General features: G+C 49.6%; 1 pseudogene; it reads left to right on the top strand.

Moving 5' to 3' along the window:
• The window catches only part of LOC135542930 (receptor tyrosine-protein kinase erbB-4-like), a 279,082-nt pseudogene that overhangs the window by 128,264 nt on the left and 131,782 nt on the right, over positions 1–19,036 (top strand).

The following is a 19,036-nucleotide window of genomic DNA, read 5'->3' as shown; positions in this document are numbered from 1 at the left end:
ACACACACACACACACACACACACACACACACACACACAAACTGTTATCTTGAGTCTCATCCAGAGAAGAACTACATGATTGATTTGAGTCCAAATCCTGTAATTGACTTGAGTCCAAATCCTGTAATTGACTTGCACATTGTCATATAAAGCCAGTGATATTGATTGTTCTGGTTCCCCATGCAGACATCTGGTGAAGGCTATAACCCTCAGACAGAAACATATTATTGCTATTAGTGAAGTACCATAAGAGGGGGTTTGACTTCCTTTATCCTCTGTGTCCTTCTGTTTCTGGAGTAGGTCACGGGGGAAAAGGGAATTTCCTAGGAACTCGTTGAGTGAGAATACGTCTCTTTGTAGACGGAGGGGAAGCTTTGTAGATGTAGCATGAAAGCATATCAACAATATGGACGCCTTTCAGAAGCGACAGTAAACACCACTTAACAGGATGGAGCAGTGTAGTGACTACTGCTGGAGGGTAGGTCTGCATACCTGGCCTTATGACAACAACACACCTTGACCTTTTCACACTGACTCAATAGTTTCCATCTGCAGGGATTAGAAATAAAGAAATGCACAGCATGTTGAGGAACGGTCAGGAGTGACCTTCATGTAGTGATGTTCTGCTCCAACATGTACACACATACATACATACATACATACACGCACGCACACACGCATACATACATGCATACATGCATACATACATACATACATGCATACACGCATACATGCATACATACACGCATACACGCATACACGCATACATACATACATACGCGCATACATGCATACCTACCTACCTACCTACCTACCTACCTACCTACATACATACATACATACATACATACATACATACAGACACAAACAAGAGCATACACACACACACATAAATACATATATGTTAATGGTTATGTGCTTATTATGTGTATATTTGTGTCCTTCTCTGCACAGAGATCCTGAACGGGGGGGTTTATGTTGACCAGAACAAGTTCCTGTGCCACGCCGACACCATCCACTGGAGGGACATCATAAAGAACCCCCAAGCTGAGCTCTTGGTGGTACCATCCAACAACAGTGGCCTTGGATGTGAGTATGGGGAGAAACCACAAAGCTGTGAGGGAGGGGTGGTCGAGGTGCTTATAAAAATATTAAGGGATGCTTCTCTAAACTTCCAAGGTGCACATTATACACACACACACCTTCACACCTTCACACACTTACATGTTTCCTCAGTTTCATACAAATGATATTGTTCAAATGGTCCTTCCTTTGTATCCTTCATCTCTGTTTTGCTGAAGGTGAGTTGGAAGCAGCATCCCAATAGATCAGTGATTAAACTCACATGGAGGTGGTTGTGTTGCTATACAGCCAGGCCCATGGTGATTGGGTCTCAGCTGCACATAAAGCTCACTAAAGCTGACAGCCAGCTCCAATCCAAGTGTTTGAAACACTGATATGGCTACCGGCCACTGTGTGTCAAAACATACAGCCATTGGCTACCGGCCATTGTGTGTCGAAACACACAGCCATTGGCTACCGGCCATTGTGTGTCGAAACACACAGCCAATTGGCTACCGGCCATTGTGTGTCGAAACACACAGTCATTGGCTACCGGCCACTGTGTGTCAAAACACACCGCCATTTTAGTTCCAAGTCCACTCCCCCAAACCTTCTCCACATTTTCAATTTGTTTTCCCCTCCCTAGATTGCATTGTATGCCAAGGAAAAGTGAGGGCATGATATGCATTCAATAGCAGTGTAGAAAATGTCACTGAATGTCACAGTGACCACTAAAAACAGCACGTATGACCACGAAATGTCACACAACGCTCGAGTGAGCATGTAGATCCTCCCCACAAGGTGTCTGTTTGAGATGTTAGAAGAAGAAGAGAGGACAGATGAGAGGACGGGAGAGAGGACGGAGGAGAGGACATAGGAGAGGACATAAGAGAGGACAGAGGAGAGGACAGAGGAGAGGACAGAGGAGAGGACAGAGGAGAGGACAGAGGAGAGGACATAAGAGAGGACATAAGAGAGGACATAAGAGAGGACAGAGGAGAGGACAGAGGAGAGGACAGAGGAGAGGACAGAAGAGAGGACAGAAGAGAGGACATAAGAGAGGACAGAGGAGAGGACAGAGGAGAGGACAGAAGAGAGGACAGAAGAGAGGACAGAAGAGAGGACATAATAGAGGACAAAAGAGAGGACATGAGAGAGGACATAAGAGAGGACATAAGAGAGGACAGAGGAGAGGACAGAAGAGAGGACAGAGGAGAGGACAGAGGAGAGGACAGAGGAGAGGATATAAGAAGACAGAGGAGAAGACAGAGGAGAGGACAGAGGGGAGGACAGAAGAGAGGACAGAAGAGAGGACAGAGGAGAGGACAGAGGAGAGGACATAAGAGAGGACGGAGGAGAGGACGGAGGAGAGGACTGGAGAGGACAGAGGAGAGGACAGAGGAGAGGAAGTAGGAGAGGACGGAAGAGAGGACGGAAGAGAGGACAGAGGAGAGGGAGTATAAGACAATACGAGTTGGCATAAAATGAGAGAGTGGCTCGGAGTGCGTGGGAGCCCAGGTTGCCAGATTGAGGCTTTCTTTGAGGTTGCCAGATTGGATCGCTATTTAACATAATAATTTTTGGAGTGAGCGAGGCGTAATTTCACAGGCAGGCAGGGGGCCGAGGGTGACATTCACTCAGCCCTCCACTTCAGCATGTAATTACCACACAGTCAATTAAAGCCTGATGATGACAGGCCCATTCACGCTCACTGACGGTGGGCTATGATAACTGTTATGTGTCATGTCCCCACTTTTTGCCTGAGAGAGATGACTTGACTGGGAGTGGATCCTTGTCCCTCATACTTACTGTAGACCCAGAGAGAGCCAGCGAGAACAATGAGAGCACACTCACCCACTCTCATAGTACACTCACCCACTCTCAGAGCACACTCACCCACTCTCAGAGCACACTCACCCACTCTCATAGTACACTCACCCACTCTCAGAGCACACTCACCCACTCTCATAGTACACTCACCCACTCTCATAGTACACTCACCCACTCTCAGAGCACACTCACCCACTCTCATAGTACACTCACCCACTCTCAGAACACACTCACCCACTCTCATAGTACACTCACCCACTCTCAGAGTACACTCACCCACTCTCAGAGTACACTCACCCACTCTCAGAGTACACTCACCCACTCTCAGAGCACACTCACCCACTCTCATAGTACACTCACCCACTCTCATAGTACACTCACCCACTCTCATAGTACACTCACCCACTCTCAGAGCACACTCACCCACTCTCATAGTACACTCACCCACTCTCAGCGCACACTCACCCACTCTCAGAGCACACTCACCCGCTCTCATAGTACACTCACCCACTCTCAGAGCACACTCACCCACTCTCAGAGCACACTCACCCACTCTCAGAGCACACTCACCCACTCTCAGCGCACACTCACCCACTCTCAGCGCACACTCACCCACTCTCATGGTACACTCACACACTCTCAGAGCACACTCACCCACTCTCATAGTACACTCACCCACTCTCAGAGCACACTCACCCACTCTCATAGTACACTCACCCACTCTCAGCGCACACTCACACACTCTCAGAGCACACTCACCCACTCTCATAGTACACTCATCCACTCTCAGAGCACACTCACCCACTCTCATAGCACACTCACCCACTCTCAGCACACACTCACCCACTCTCATAGTACACTCACCCACTCTCAGCGCACACTCACACACTCTCAGAGCACACTCAACCACTCTCATAGTACACTCATCCACTCTCAGAGCACACTCACCCACTCTCATAGCACACTCACCCACTCTCAGCACACACTCACCCACTCTCAGCGCACACTCAGCCACTCTCATAGCACACTCACCCACTCTCAGCACACACTCACCCACTCTCATAGCACACTCAGCCACTCTCAGAGCACACTCACCCACTCTCAGAGCACACTCACCCACTCACTGAGCACACTCACCCTCTCTCAGAGCACACTCACCCTCTCTCAGAGCACACTCACCCTCTCTCAGAGCACACTCACCCTCTCTCAGAGCACACTCACCCACTCAGTGAGCACACTCACCCACTCACTGAGCACACTCACCCACTCACTGAGCACAATCTGAGGGTGGTTTCTGAGAAAGGGTGTGTTAAGGGGGGAACGGTTAACGGGTGGTGAGAGGATGTTTATGGGTGGTGGGTTGGAGGATGGAGGTTCGTGTGTGTGTGTGTGTGTGTGTGTGTGTGTGTGTGTGTGTGTGTGTGTGTGTGTGTGTGTGTGTGTGTGTGTGTGTGTGTGTGTGTGTGTGTGTGTGTGTGTGTGTGTGTGTGTGTGTGGATGGTTATCTGACATGTTTTGTTTGTTTGTTTGTTTGTTTGTTTGTGTGTGTGTGTGTGGTCCGCAGGCAAACGATGTCATCGCTCTTGTAACGGACGCTGCTGGGGCCATCAGGACAACCAGTGCCAAAGCTGTATGTATTACACAAAACACACACACACACACACAAACAAAACATGTCAGATAACCATCCACACAAACCACACACACACACACACACACACACACACACACACACACACACACACACACACACACACACTCACATTAACACTTACACTCACACTCACACACAAGGTCAGAGAGAGCAAGAGAGAGAGAGCAAGAGAGAGAGAACAAAGAGAGAGAGAGAAAGAGAGAGAAACAGAAAGAGAGAGGGAATGAGAGAGAAACAGAGAGAGAAACAGAGAGAGAGAGACATAGAGAGAGAAACAGAGAGAAAGAGAGAGATGAACAGAAAGAGAGAGAGAACGAGAGAGAAACAGAGAGAGAAACAGAGAGAGCAACAGAGATTGAAACAGAGAGAGAAACAGAGAGAAACAGAAAGAGAGAGAAACAGAGAGAGAGAAAGAGAAAGAGAAGAGAGATAAACAGAGAGAAAGAGAGAGATAAACAGAAAGAGAACAAGAGAGAAACAGAGAGAGAAAGAGGGAGAAAGAGAGAGATAGAGAGAGAGAAAGAGAGAGAAACAGAGAGAGAGAAACAAAGAGAAAGAAAGAGAAAGAGTGAGAGAAACAGAGAGAGAGAAACAAAGAGAAAGAAAGAGTAAGAGCGAGAGAAACAGAGAGAGAGAAACAAAGAGAAAGAGAAAGAGCGAGAGAAACAAAGAGAGATCAAGCAGCTGTGGATTTCACTGTAACACTCCTCTGTGTAATGACAGGGTGAACTCCAGTCGTCATAGACAACCATAGAGAGTGATTGGTCTTTTCTTTGCAGTTCCTCAGTCAGAATAATAGAGCTAAGAGCTCCACAGCTTTCTGTCCTACCACTTCATTATGTTCCCACACAGAGGGACAGGAAGTGAGCACTTAAACGCAAGGCTTTGACAACCCAGAATTATTATGCCACTGTGTGAAGTGTGTGTTGTTGGGATCCTCTTCTCAACAGGGTATAAACCCAGTGTCATAAAACAGGGGTGTAGGGATTGATTTATCATTGACCACATTCCATATCAGGCATTTTCTATGGAGAGCTATAACTTACACTATATAACTGGCAGTGCATTGTGTGTGTGTGTGTGTGTGTGTGTGTGTGTGCGTGCGTGCGTGCATGCGTGCGTGCGTGCGTATACCTCTGTCAGTAATGTAAACCCTGTGCTCTCCACAGTGACCAAGACTGTGTGTGCTGAGCAGTGTGACGGCCGTTGCTTCGGCCCCTACGTCAGTAACTGCTGCCACAGGGAGTGTGCTGGGGGCTGCTCGGGACCCAAGGACACAGACTGCTTCGTACGTGGACACACACACACAAACACACAGATGCCCGCGCATACACACAGACACCTACACAGTTATCCACAGTTAACCCCCCTCACACACACATTACTCTCCCAACACAACAACAGAATTCACACACATTCTCTAATTCCCCAGTTACTGAAAGACACATCTCTGTGTGTTTAATAGACTGGAGATAGGCTGCAGATACAGTATGACCTGGAGGATAAGAGTGTTTTGGCTGCAGATACAGTATGACCTGGAGGATAAGAGTGTTTTGGCTGCAGATACAGTATGACCTGGAGGATAAGAGTGTTTTGGCTGCAAATCCAGTATAACCTGGAGGATAAGAGTGTTTTGGCTGCAGATACAGTATGACCTGGAGGATAAGAGTGTTTTGGCTGCAGATACAGTATGACCTGGAGGATAAGAGTGTTTTGGCTGCAGATCCAGTATAACCTGGAGGATAAGAGTGTTTTGGCTGCAGATCCAGTATGACCTGGAGGATAAGAGTGTTTTGGCTGTAGATCCAGTATGACCTAGAGGATAAGAGTGTTTTGGCTGCAGATCCAGTATGACCTGGAGGATAAGAGTGTTTTGGCTGCAGATCCAGTATGACCTGGAGGATAAGAGTGTTTTGGCTGCAGATCCAGTATGACCTGGAGGATAAGAGTGTTTTGGCTGCAGATCCAGTATGACCTGGAGGATAAGAGTGTTTTGGCTGCATATACAGTATGACCTGGAGGATAAGAGTGTTTTGGCTGCAGATACAGTATGACCTGGAGGATAAGAGTGTTTTGGCTGCAGATCCAGTATGACCTGTATACTGTAATATGATTAAACCTGGCTAAAAACGACTGATCATGTAGTAAATAGTAAACAGTGGTGTGTCCTTGTGTTCCTCAGGGCTCAATCCCATCTAACCCACCTTGTAGTGTTTACATAATAGCTCTGTATCCCAGTGTGATAAAACCCCCATATGGTTTACGGTAGTCTGTTGTAAAACATACCACTACCAGGTAGACTGCTCTAACACGTACATGCTTACACATTTCAGAATAAAATGCCCAGACAGTAGTTTCTAAACAAAGACAACGTCAATGTACATTACTGTGGCTGGTTAAATTGAGTCCTACCCTACGCTCCTACACCCTCAGACTGTGTGTTCCTAATGTTTCCGTTCCAGGCCTGCACCAACTTCAACGACAGCGGGGCGTGCGTGACCCAGTGCCCCCAGCCCTTTGTGTACAACCCCACCACCTTCCAGCTAGAATCCAACCCACGGGCCAAGTACACCTATGGATCCTTCTGTGTGGAGAAGTGTCCCCGTAAGAACCGGTTACCTGACCCACACCGTGCATAACACTGGCATGACCCTTGACCCACACCATGCATAACACTGGCTTGACCCACACCATGTATAATGCTGGCATGACCCTTGACCCACACCATGTATAACACTGGCATGACCCATGACCCACACCATGTATAATGCTGGCATGACCCATGACCCACACCATGTATAATGCTGGCATGACCCTTCACCCACACCATGCATAACACTGGCATGACCCTTCACCCACACCATGTATAACACTGGCATGACCCTTGACCCACACCATGTATAATGCTGGCATGACCCATGACCCACACCATGCATAACACTGGCATGACCCATGACCCACACCATACATAATGCTGGCATGACCCTTCACCCACACCATGTATAACACTGGCATGACCCTTGACCCACACCATGTATAATGCTGGCATGACCCATGACCCACACCATGTATAACACTGGCATGACCCTTGACCCACACCATGCATAACACTGGCTTGACCCACACCATGTATAACACTGGCATGACCCATGACCCACACCATGTATAATGCTGGCATGACCCATGACCCACACCATGTATAATGCTGGCATGACCCTTCACCCACACCATGCATAACACTGGCATGACCCTTGACCCACACCATGCATGACACTGTCTTGACCCACACCATGTATAATGCTGGCATGACCCATGACCCACACCATGCATAAGACTGGCATGACCCTTGACCCACACCATGTATAACACTGGCATGACCCTTGACCCACACCAAGCATAACGCTGGCATGACCCTTGACCCCCACCATGCATAACGCTGGCATGACCCTTGACCCACACCATAAATAACACTGGCATGACCCTTGACCCACACCATGCATAACACTGGCATGACCCTTGACCCACACTATGCATAACACTGGCATGACCCATGACCCACACCATGCATAATGCTGGCATGACCCTTCACCCACACCATGTATAACACTGGCATGACCCTTGACACACAACATGTATAATGCTGGCATGACCCATGACCCACACCATGTATAACACTGGCGTGACCCTTGACCCACACCATGCATAACACTGGCTTGACCCACACCATGTATAATGCTGGCATGACCCTTGACCCACACCATGTATAACACTGGCATGACCCATGACCCACACCATGTATAATGCTGGCATGACCCATGACCCACACCATGCATAATGCTGGCATGACCCTTCACCCACACCATGCATAACACTGGCATGACCCTTGACCCACACCATGCATGACACTGTCTTGACCCACACCATGTATAATGCTGGCATGACCCATGACCCACACCATGCATAAGACTGGCATGACCCTTGACCCACACCATGTATAACACTGGCATGACCCATGACCCACACCAAGCATAACGCTGGCATGACCCTTGACCCCCACCATGCATAACGCTGGCATGACCCTTGACCCACACCATAAATAACACTGGCATGACCCTTGACCCACACCATGCATAACACAGGCATGACCCTTGACCCACACCATGCATAACACTGGCATGACCATTGACCCACACCATGCATAACACTGGCATGACCCTTGACCCACACCATGCATAACACTGGCATGACCCATGACCCACACCATACATAATGCTGGCATGACCCTTCACCCACACCATGTATAACACTGGCATGACCCTTGACCCACACCATGTATAATGCTGGCATGACCCATGACCCACACCATGTATAACACTGGCATGACCCTTGACCCACACCATGCATAACACTGGCTTGACCCACACCATGTATAATGCTGGCATGACCCTTGACCCACACCATGTATAACACTGACATGACCCATGACCCACACCATGTATAATGCTGGCATGACCCTTGACCCACACCATGTATAACACTGGCATGACCCATGACCCACACCATGTATAATGCTGGCATGACCCTTGACCCACACCATGTATAACACTGGCATGACCCATGACCCACACCATGTATAACGCTGGCATGACCCATGACCCACACCATGTATAATGCTGGCATGACCCTTCACCCACACCATGCATAACACTGGCATGACCCTTGACCCACACCATGCATAACGCTGGCATGACCCTTGACCCACACCATGCATAACACTGGCATGACCCTTGACCCACACCATGCATAACACAGGCATGACCCTTGACCCACACCATGCATAACACTGGCATGACCCTTGACCCACACCATGCATAACACTGGCATGACCCATGACCCACAACATGCATAACACTGGCATGACCCTTGACCCACACCATGCATAACACTGGCATGACCCTTGACCCACACCATGCATAACACTGGCATGCCCCTTGACCCACACCATGCATAACACTGGCATGACCCTTGACCCACACCATGCATAACACTGGCATGACCCTTGACCCACACCACGCATAACACTGGCATGACCCTTGACCCACACCATGCATAACACTGGAATGACCCATGACCCACACCATGTATAATTCTTGCATGACCCATGACCCACACCATGCATAATGCTGGCATGACCCATGACCCACACCATGTACAATGCTGGCATGACCCATGACCCAAAACTATTGATGTACAAATCAATTCAGGGGACTGACACAGACACGTGCACACAACCATCTAGGACAGCACTGTGGAAGAGTTTCTGTAATGTGTAGAGTAAAGTTATAGACAACCATCTAGGACAGCCCTGTGGAAGAGTTTCTGTAATGTGTAGAGTAAAGTTATAGACAACCATCTAGGACAGCTCTGTGGAAGAGTTTCTGTAATGTGTAGAGTAAAGTTATAGACAACCATCTAGGACAGCCCTGTGGAAGAGTTTCTGTAATGTGTAGAGTAAAGTTATAGACAACCATCTAGGACAGCTCTGTGGAAGAGTTTCTGTAATGTGAAGAGTAAAGTTGTTATATCTGTGTGTTGTGTCCCAGATAACTTTGTGGTGGACCACAGCTCCTGTGTGAGGGCTTGTCCCAGCAACAAGATGGAAGTAGAGGAGAACCGCATCAAGATGTGCATCCCCTGCACTGATATCTGTCCCAAAGGTACCCACATACTGTACCCCCATAATGACATCTGTCCCAAAGGTACCCACATAATGACATCTGTCCCAAAGGTACCCACATACTGTACCCCCATAATGACATCTGTCCCAAAGGTACCCACATAATGACATCTGTCCCAAAGGTACCCACATACTGTACCCCCATAATGACATCTGTCCCAAAGGTATCCCCATAATTGTCACGTTCGTTATAATGATCGGTCCAAGGCGCAGCGTGGTATGCGTACATTCTTATTTATTTAAAGAATGAACACTGAACAAACTTACAAAATAACAAGACAAAACGTGAAGCAATACAAACGAGTGCTGACAGGCAACTTCACATAGACAGATCCCACAAACACCAAAGGGAAATGGCTACCTAAATATGATCCCCAATCAGAGACAACGATAAACAGCTGTCTCTGTTTGGGAACCATCAGCCAACATAGAAATACAAAAACGCCTAGACCTACAAAACCCTAGACCTACAAAACCCTAGACTTACAAAACCCTAGACCTACAAAACCCTAGACCTACAAAACCCAAGACCTACAAAACCCTAGACCTACAAAACCCTAGACCTAGAAAACGCTAGACATACAAAAACCATAGACAATTCAAAAACCCTAGACAATACAAAACCCTAGACAATACAAAACTAGCATACCCACCCTAGTCACACCCTGACCAACCAAAATATAAATAAAATAGAGATATCTATGGTCAGGATGTGACAGTCCTCTCTGTCTCCTCCCATATACCACCCCTAACCTCTCTGTCTCCTCCCATATACCACCCCCTACCTTTCTGTCTCCTCCCACATACCACCCCTTACCTCTCTGTCTCCTCCCATATACCACCCCTTACCTCTCTCTCTCCTCCCATATACCACCCCTTACCTCTCTCTCTCCTCCCACATACCACCCCCTACCTTTCTGTCTCCTCCCACATACCACCCCTTACCTCTCTGTCTCCTCCCATATACCACCCCTTACCTCTCTCTCTCCTCCCATAAACCACCCCTTACCTCTCTGTCTCCTCCCACATACCACCCCTTACCTCTCTGTCTCCTCCCATATACCACCCCTAACCTCTCTGTCTCCTCGCACATACCACCCCTAACCTCTCTGTCTCCTCCCACATACCACCCCTTACCTCTCTGTCTCCTCCCACATACCACCCCTTACCTCTCTGTCTCCTCCCATATACCACCCCCTACCTTTCTGTCTCCTCCCACATACCACCCCTTACCTCTCTGTCTCCTCCCATATACCACCCCTTACCTCTCTCTCTCCTCCCATATACCACCCCTTACCTCTCTCTCTCCTCCCATATACCACCCCCTACCTTTCTGTCTCCTCCCACATACCACCCCTTACCTCTCTGTCTCCTCCCATATACCACCCCTTACCTCTCTCTCTCCTCCCATATACCACCCCTAACCTCTCTGTCTCCTCCCATATACCACCCCCTACCTTTCTGTCTCCTCCCACATACCACCCCTTACCTCTCTGTCTCCTCCCATATACCACCCCTTACCTCTCTCTCTCCTCCCATATACCACCCCTAACCTCTCTGTCTCCTCCCATATACCACCCCCTACCTTTCTGTCTCCTCCCACATACCACCCCTTACCTCTCTGTCTCCTCCCATATACCACCCATAACCTCTCTGTCTCCTCCCATATACCACCCCTTACCTCTCTCTCTCCTCCCATATACCACCCCTTACCTCTCTGTCTCCGAACCAATCATGATTTCTGTACCACTCCTTACCTCTCTGTCTCCTCCCATATACCACCCTTACATCTCTGTCTCCTCCAATATACCACCCCTAACCTCTCTGTCTCCTCCCATATACCACCCCCTACCTTTCTGTCTCCTCCCACATACGACCCCTTACCTCTCTGTCTCCTCCCATATACCACCCCTAACCTCTCTGTCTCCTCCCATATACCACCCCTAACCTCTCTGTCTCCTCCCATATACCACCCCTTACCTCTCTGTCTCCTAACCAATCATGATGTCTGTACAACTCCTTACCTCTCTGTCTCCTCCCATATACCACCCCTAACCTCTCTGTCTCCTCCCATATACCACCCTTACATCTCTGTCTCCTCCCATATACCACCCCTAACCTCTGTGTCTCCTCCCATATACCACCCCCTACCTTTCTGGCTCCTCCCACATACGACCCCTTACCTCTCTGTCTCCTCCCATATACCACCCCTAACCTCTCTGTCTCCTCCCATATACCACCCCTAACCTCTCTGTCTCCTCCCATATACCACCCCTTACCTCTCTGTCTCCTAACCAATCATGATGTCTGTACAACTCCTTACCTCTCTGTCTCCTCCCATATACCACCCCTAACCTCTCTGTCTCCTCCCATATACCACCCCTTACATCTCTGTCTCCTCCCATATACCACCCCTAACCTCTGTGTCTCCTCCCATATACCACCCCCTACCTTTCTGGCTCCTCCCACATACGACCCCTTACCTCTCTGTCTCCTCCCATATACCACCCCTTACCTCTCTGTCTCCTCCCATAAACCACCCCTAACCTCTCTGTCTCCTCCCATATACCACCCCTTACCTCTCTGTCTCCTCCCATATACCACCCCTTACCTCTCTGTCTCCGAACCAATCATGATTTCTGTACCACTCCTTACCTCTCTGTCTCCTCCCATATACCACCCTTACATCTCTGTCTCCTCCAATATACCACCCCTAACCTCTCTGTCTCCTCCCATATACCACCCCCTACCTTTCTGTCTCCTCCCACATACGACCCCTTACCTCTCTGTCTCCTCCCATATACCACCCCTAACCTCTCTGTCTCCTCCCATATACCACCCCTAACCTCTCTGTCTCCTCCCATATACCACCCCTTACCTCTCTGTCTCCTAACCAATCATGATGTCTGTACAACTCCTTACCTCTCTGTCTCCTCCCATATACCACCCCTAACCTCTCTGTCTCCTCCCATATACCACCCTTACATCTCTGTCTCCTCCCATATACCACCCCTAACCTCTGTGTCTCCTCCCATATACCACCCCCTACCTTTCTGGCTCCTCCCACATACGACCCCTTACCTCTCTGTCTCCTCCCATATACCACCCCTAACCTCTCTGTCTCCTCCCATATACCACCCCTTACCTCTCTGTCTCCTCCCATATACCACCCCTTACCTCTCTGTCTCCGAACCAATCATGATGTCTGTACCACTCCTTACCTCTCTGTCTCCTCCCATAAACCACCCCTAACCTCTCTGTCTCCTCCCATATACCACCCCTTACCTCTCTGTCTCCTCCCATATACCACCCCTTACCTCTCTGTCTCCTAACCAATCATGATGTCTGTACCACTCCTTACCTCTCTGTCTCCTCCCATATACCACCCCTTCCCGCTCTTTCTCCTCCCATAAACCACTCCTAACCTCTCTGTCTCCTCCCATATACCACCCCTAACCTCTCTGTCTTCTCCCATATACCACCCCTCCCCTCTCTGTCTCCTCCCCAATCCTGATGTCTGTACCACCCCTTACCTCTCTGTCTCCTCCCCAATCCTGATGTCTGTACCACCCCTTCCCTCTCTGTCTCCTCCCCAATCCTGATGCCTGTACCACCCCTCCCCTCTCTGTCTCCTCCCCAATCCTGATGTCTGTACCACCCCTCCCCTCTCTGTCTCCTCCCCAATCCTGATGTCTGTACCACCCCTCCCCTCTCTGTCTCCTCCCCAATCCTGATGTCTGTACCACCCCTCCCCTCTCTGTCTCCTCCCATATACCACCCCTTACCTCTCTGTCTCCTCCCCAATCCTGATGTCTGTACCACCCCTCCCCTCTCTGTCTCCTCCCCAATCCTGATGTCTGTACCACCCCTCCCCTCTCTGTCTCCTCCCCAATCCTGATGTCTGTACCACCCCTCCCCTCTCTGTCTCCTCCCCAATCCTGATGTCTGTACCACCCTCCCCTCTCTGTCTCCTCCCATATACCACCCCTTACCTCTCTGTCTCCTCCCCAATCCTGATGTCTGTACCACCCCTCCCTCTCTGTCTCCTCCCCAATCCTGATGTCTGTACCACCCCTCCCCTCTCTGTCTCCTCCCCAATCCTGATGTCTGTACCACCCCTTACCTCTCTGTCTCCTAACCAATCCTGATGTCTGTACCACCCCTTACCTCTCTGTCTCCTCCCATATACCACCCCTTACCTCTCTGTCTCCTCCCATATACCACCCCTTACCTCTCTGTCTCCTCCCATATACCACCCCTCCCCTCTCTGTCTCCTCCCATATACCACCCCTTACCTCTCTGTCTCCTCCCATATACCACCCCTTACCTCTCTGTCTCTTCCCATATACCACCCCTTACCTCTCTGTCTCCTCCCATATACCACCCCTCCCCTCTCTGTCTCCTCCCATATACCACCCCTTACCTCTCTGTCTCCTCCCATATACTACCCCTTACCTCTCTGTCTCCTCCCATATACCACCCCTTACCTCCTGTCTCCTCCCATATACCACCCCTTACCTCCTGTCTCCTCCCATATACCACCCCTTAACTCTCAGTCTCCTCCCATATACCACACCTTTGCTGTCTGTCTCTTCCCCAATCCTGATGTCTGTACCACCCCTTTACCTCTCTGTCTCCTCCCATATACCACCCCTTACCTCTCTGTCTCCTCCCATATACCATCCCTTACCTCTCTGTCTCCTCCCATATACCACCCCTTACCTCTCTGTCTCCTCCCATATACCATCCCTTACCTCTCTGTCTCCTCCCATATACCACCCCTTACCTCCTGTCTCCTCCCATATACCACCCCTTACCTCCTGTCTCCTCCCATATACCACCCCTTAACTCTCAGTCTCCTCCCATATACCACACCTTTGCTGTCTGTCTCTTCCCCAATCCTGATGTCTGTACCACCCCTTACCTCTCTGTCTCCTCCCATATACTACCCCTTACCTCTCTGTCTCCTCCCATATACCACCCCTTACCTCTCTGTCTCCTCCCATATACCATCCCTTACCTCTCTGTCTCCTCCCATATACCACCCCTTACCTCTCTGTCTCCTCCCATATACCACCCCTTACCTCTCTGTCTCCTCCCATATACCACCCCTTACCTCTCTGTCTCCTCCCATATACCATCCCTTACCTCTCTGTCTCCTCCCATATACCACCCCTCCCCTCTCTGTCTCCTCCCATATACCACCCCTTACCTCTCTGTCTCCTCCCATATACCACCCCTTACCTCTCTGTCTCCTCCCATATACCACCCCTTACCTCTCTGTCTCCTCCCATATACCACCCCTCCCTCTCTGTCTCCTCCCATATACCACCCCTTACCTCTCTGTCTCCTCCCATATACCCCCTTACCTCTCTGTCTCCTCCCATATACCACCCCTTACCTCCTGTCTCCTCCCATATACCACCCCTTACCTCCTGTCTCCTCCCATATACCACCCCTTAACTCTCAGTCTCCTCCCATATACCACACCTTTGCTGTCTGTCTCTTCCCCAATCCTGATGTCTGTACCACCCCTTTACCTCTCTGTCTCCTAACCAATCCTGATGTCTGTACCACCCCTCCCCTCTCTGTCTCCTCCCATATACCACCCCTTACCTCTCTGTCTCCTCCCATATACCATCCCTTACCTCTCTGTCTCCTCCCATATACCACCCCTTACCTCTCTGTCTCCTCCCATATACCACCCCTTACCTCTCTGTCTCCTCCCATATACCACCCCTTACCTCTCTGTCTCCTCCCATATACCATCCCTTACCTCTCTGTCTCCTCCCATATACCACCCCTTACCTCTCTGTCTCCTCCGATATACCATCCCTTACCTCTCTGTCTCCTCCCATATACCACCCCTCCCTCTCTGTCTCCTCCCATATACCACCCCTTACCTCTCTGTCTCCTCCCATATACCACCCCTTACCTCTCTGTCTCCTCCCATATACCACCCTCCCCTCTCTGTCTCCTCCCATATACCACCCCTTACCTCTCTGTCTCCTCCCATATACTACCCCTTACCTCTCTGTCTCCTCCCATATACCACCCCTTACCTCCTGTCTCCTCCCATATACCACCCCTTACCTCCTGTCTCCTCCCATATACCACCCCTTAACTCTCAGTCTCCTCCCATATACCACACCTTTGCTGTCTGTCTCTTCCCCAATCCTGATGTCTGTACCACCCCTTACCTCTCTGTCTCCTCCCATATACCACCCCTTACCTCTCTGTCTCCTCCCATATACCACCCCTCCCCTCTCTGTCTCCTCCCATATACCACCCCTTACCTCTCTGTCTCCTCCCATATACCACCCCTAACCTCACTGTCTCCTCCCATATACCACCCCTAACCTCTCTGTCTCCTCCCATATACCACCCCTAACCTCTCTGTCTCCTCCCATATACCACCCCTAACCTCTCTGTCTCCTCCCATATACCACCCCTCCCCTCTCTGTCTCCTAACCAATCCTGATGTCTGTACCACCCCTAACCTCTCTGTCTCCTCCCATATACCACCCCTCCCCTCTCTGTCTCCTAACCAATCCTGATGTCTGTACCACCCCTTCCCTCTCTGTCTCCTAACCAATCCTGATGTCTGTACCACCCCTTCCCTCTCTGCCTCCTAACCAATCCTGATGTCTGTACCACCCCTCCCCTCTCTGTCTCCTCCCATATACCACCCCTTACCTCTCTGTCTCCTCCCATATACCACCCTCCCCTCTCTGTCTCCTCCCATATACCACCCCTTACCTCTCTGTCTCCTCCCATATACCACCCCTTACCTCTCTGTCTCCTCCCATATACCACCCCTTACCTCTCTGTCTCCTCCCATATACCACCCCTAACCTCTCTGTCTCCTCCCATATACCACACCTAACCTCTCTGTCTCCTCCCATATACCACCCTTACCTCTCTGTCTCCTCCCATATACCACCCCTAACCTCTCTGTCTCCTCCCATATACCACCCTTACCTCTCTGTCTCCTCCCATATACCACACCTAACCTCTCTGTCTCCTCCCATATACCACCCCTTACCTCTCTGTCTCCTCCCATATACCACCCCTAACCTCTCTGTCTCCTCCCATATACCACACCTAACCTCTCTGTCTCCTCCCATATATCACCCTTACCTCTCTGTCTCCTCCCATATACCACCCCTTACCTCTCTGTCTCCTCCCCAATGCTGAAGAATTATGTTTCTCAGCCTCAGTGCTCAGAGATATGTGTGTATATCGATTCCACATCTCTTGATTATACTGTCAGGGGGACAGGCGGGGTAATGAGGGATGGCCCAGAGGAACTCTGGGAAATGATAACAAATTAACATTTCAGGTATTGAAATGACTCGTATAAATCACAATCAAAAATTGGTTACACCAGTTAATGCCAGCCATACTCACCCCGGTCAGGCCTCTGTCAGAAACACTTGGCTCTACTTCCGGTCTATAAGTGTAATTAATACCAATGTAATGAATTCATTAGCCGGTGGGAATTGGCTCAGATTGCTATGGCCCAAATGGTACCCTATGCCCTATGTCGTGCGCTACGTTTGACCAGAGTCCTGTGGGTACCGTACGGGTCAAAAGTAGTGCACTACATAAGGAATAGAGGGCCATTTAGGACACTACTGTTGGCTCATGCTTTTGTAAGTCTTCCAAGTCATCAGAGCAATCTGAATGTATTGAGCAGGGAAAAGGCCCTTGCCAATGCACCAAATAATGAGTCTATAAGTAAATACTTGAGAAAGCAGCCATCCTTGACCAGGGAACTAGTTGGTGAATAAATGCCAAGGTCGTTGGTAGGACAACGAGTGGAACTACTGTATGTGTGACAGTAAAGCTTTGGAACTGGAAGGAGCTTGTGACTTGGACAGAGGAATGTTGTTGCAGAAATGTCAACGATGTGTGTGTGTGTGTGTGTGCGTGTGTGTGTGTTCCAGTGTGTGACGGCATAGGGACTGGCAGCCTGCAGACAGCCCAGACGGTGGATGCCAGCAACATAGAGATGTTTGTCAACTGCACCAAGATCAACGGCAACCTCATCTTCCTCATCACCGGCATCAAAGGGTATGTACTGTTTATTATAAACCTAGTAGTTTGGGTCCTAGATGCTGATTGGCTGAAACAACATTCCAGCCTTCAGACAATATACCACTGGTATGACTCAAAAATACTTGTTTACTGTTCTAATTACATTGGTAACCAGTTTCTATAGCAATGAGATACCTCTGGAGTTGGTGGTATAGGGCCAATATACCACTGCTAAGGGCTGTATCCAGCTACTCTGCTTGGCGTTGTACATCAGTACAGCCCTTAGCCGTGGTATATTAGCCAATATACACACCTCCTCTGGCTATATTGCTTAATTATATCACACACTACCATGTATTTAGTCTTTGTGTTCCCCACACTTGAAACAAGATGCCTGAGACAGCATGTTGTATGGTAGAGACATGAGCCCTTCAAGGCTCTACGTGGTCAATCCGTCGTCTGCCATACCGTGTTACTCTACCTTACTCCAGCTGGTAGTGTTATGGTCTAACCCACCCCTCCCCTGACCTCCCCCACCACCACCCCTTGCCACCCCTCCTCCATTGTTGGCACTTAACTAAGACAGAGAAGCACACAGTGTTGCAGTCTGGAGCTGGGTCCAGGGAGGGTAGTCTGTCAACTAGCATGGGGGCCTCCCTTCTGAATACAACCAGGATGATGTACTCTGAGACATAGGTCTACCGTCAGCCATA

The sequence above is a fragment of the Oncorhynchus masou genome, chromosome 7 (genome assembly GCF_036934945.1).
Source record: "Oncorhynchus masou masou isolate Uvic2021 chromosome 7, UVic_Omas_1.1, whole genome shotgun sequence".
NCBI lineage: Eukaryota > Metazoa > Chordata > Actinopteri > Salmoniformes > Salmonidae > Oncorhynchus > Oncorhynchus masou.
This window is presented reverse-complemented; position numbering and strand designations above follow the sequence as displayed.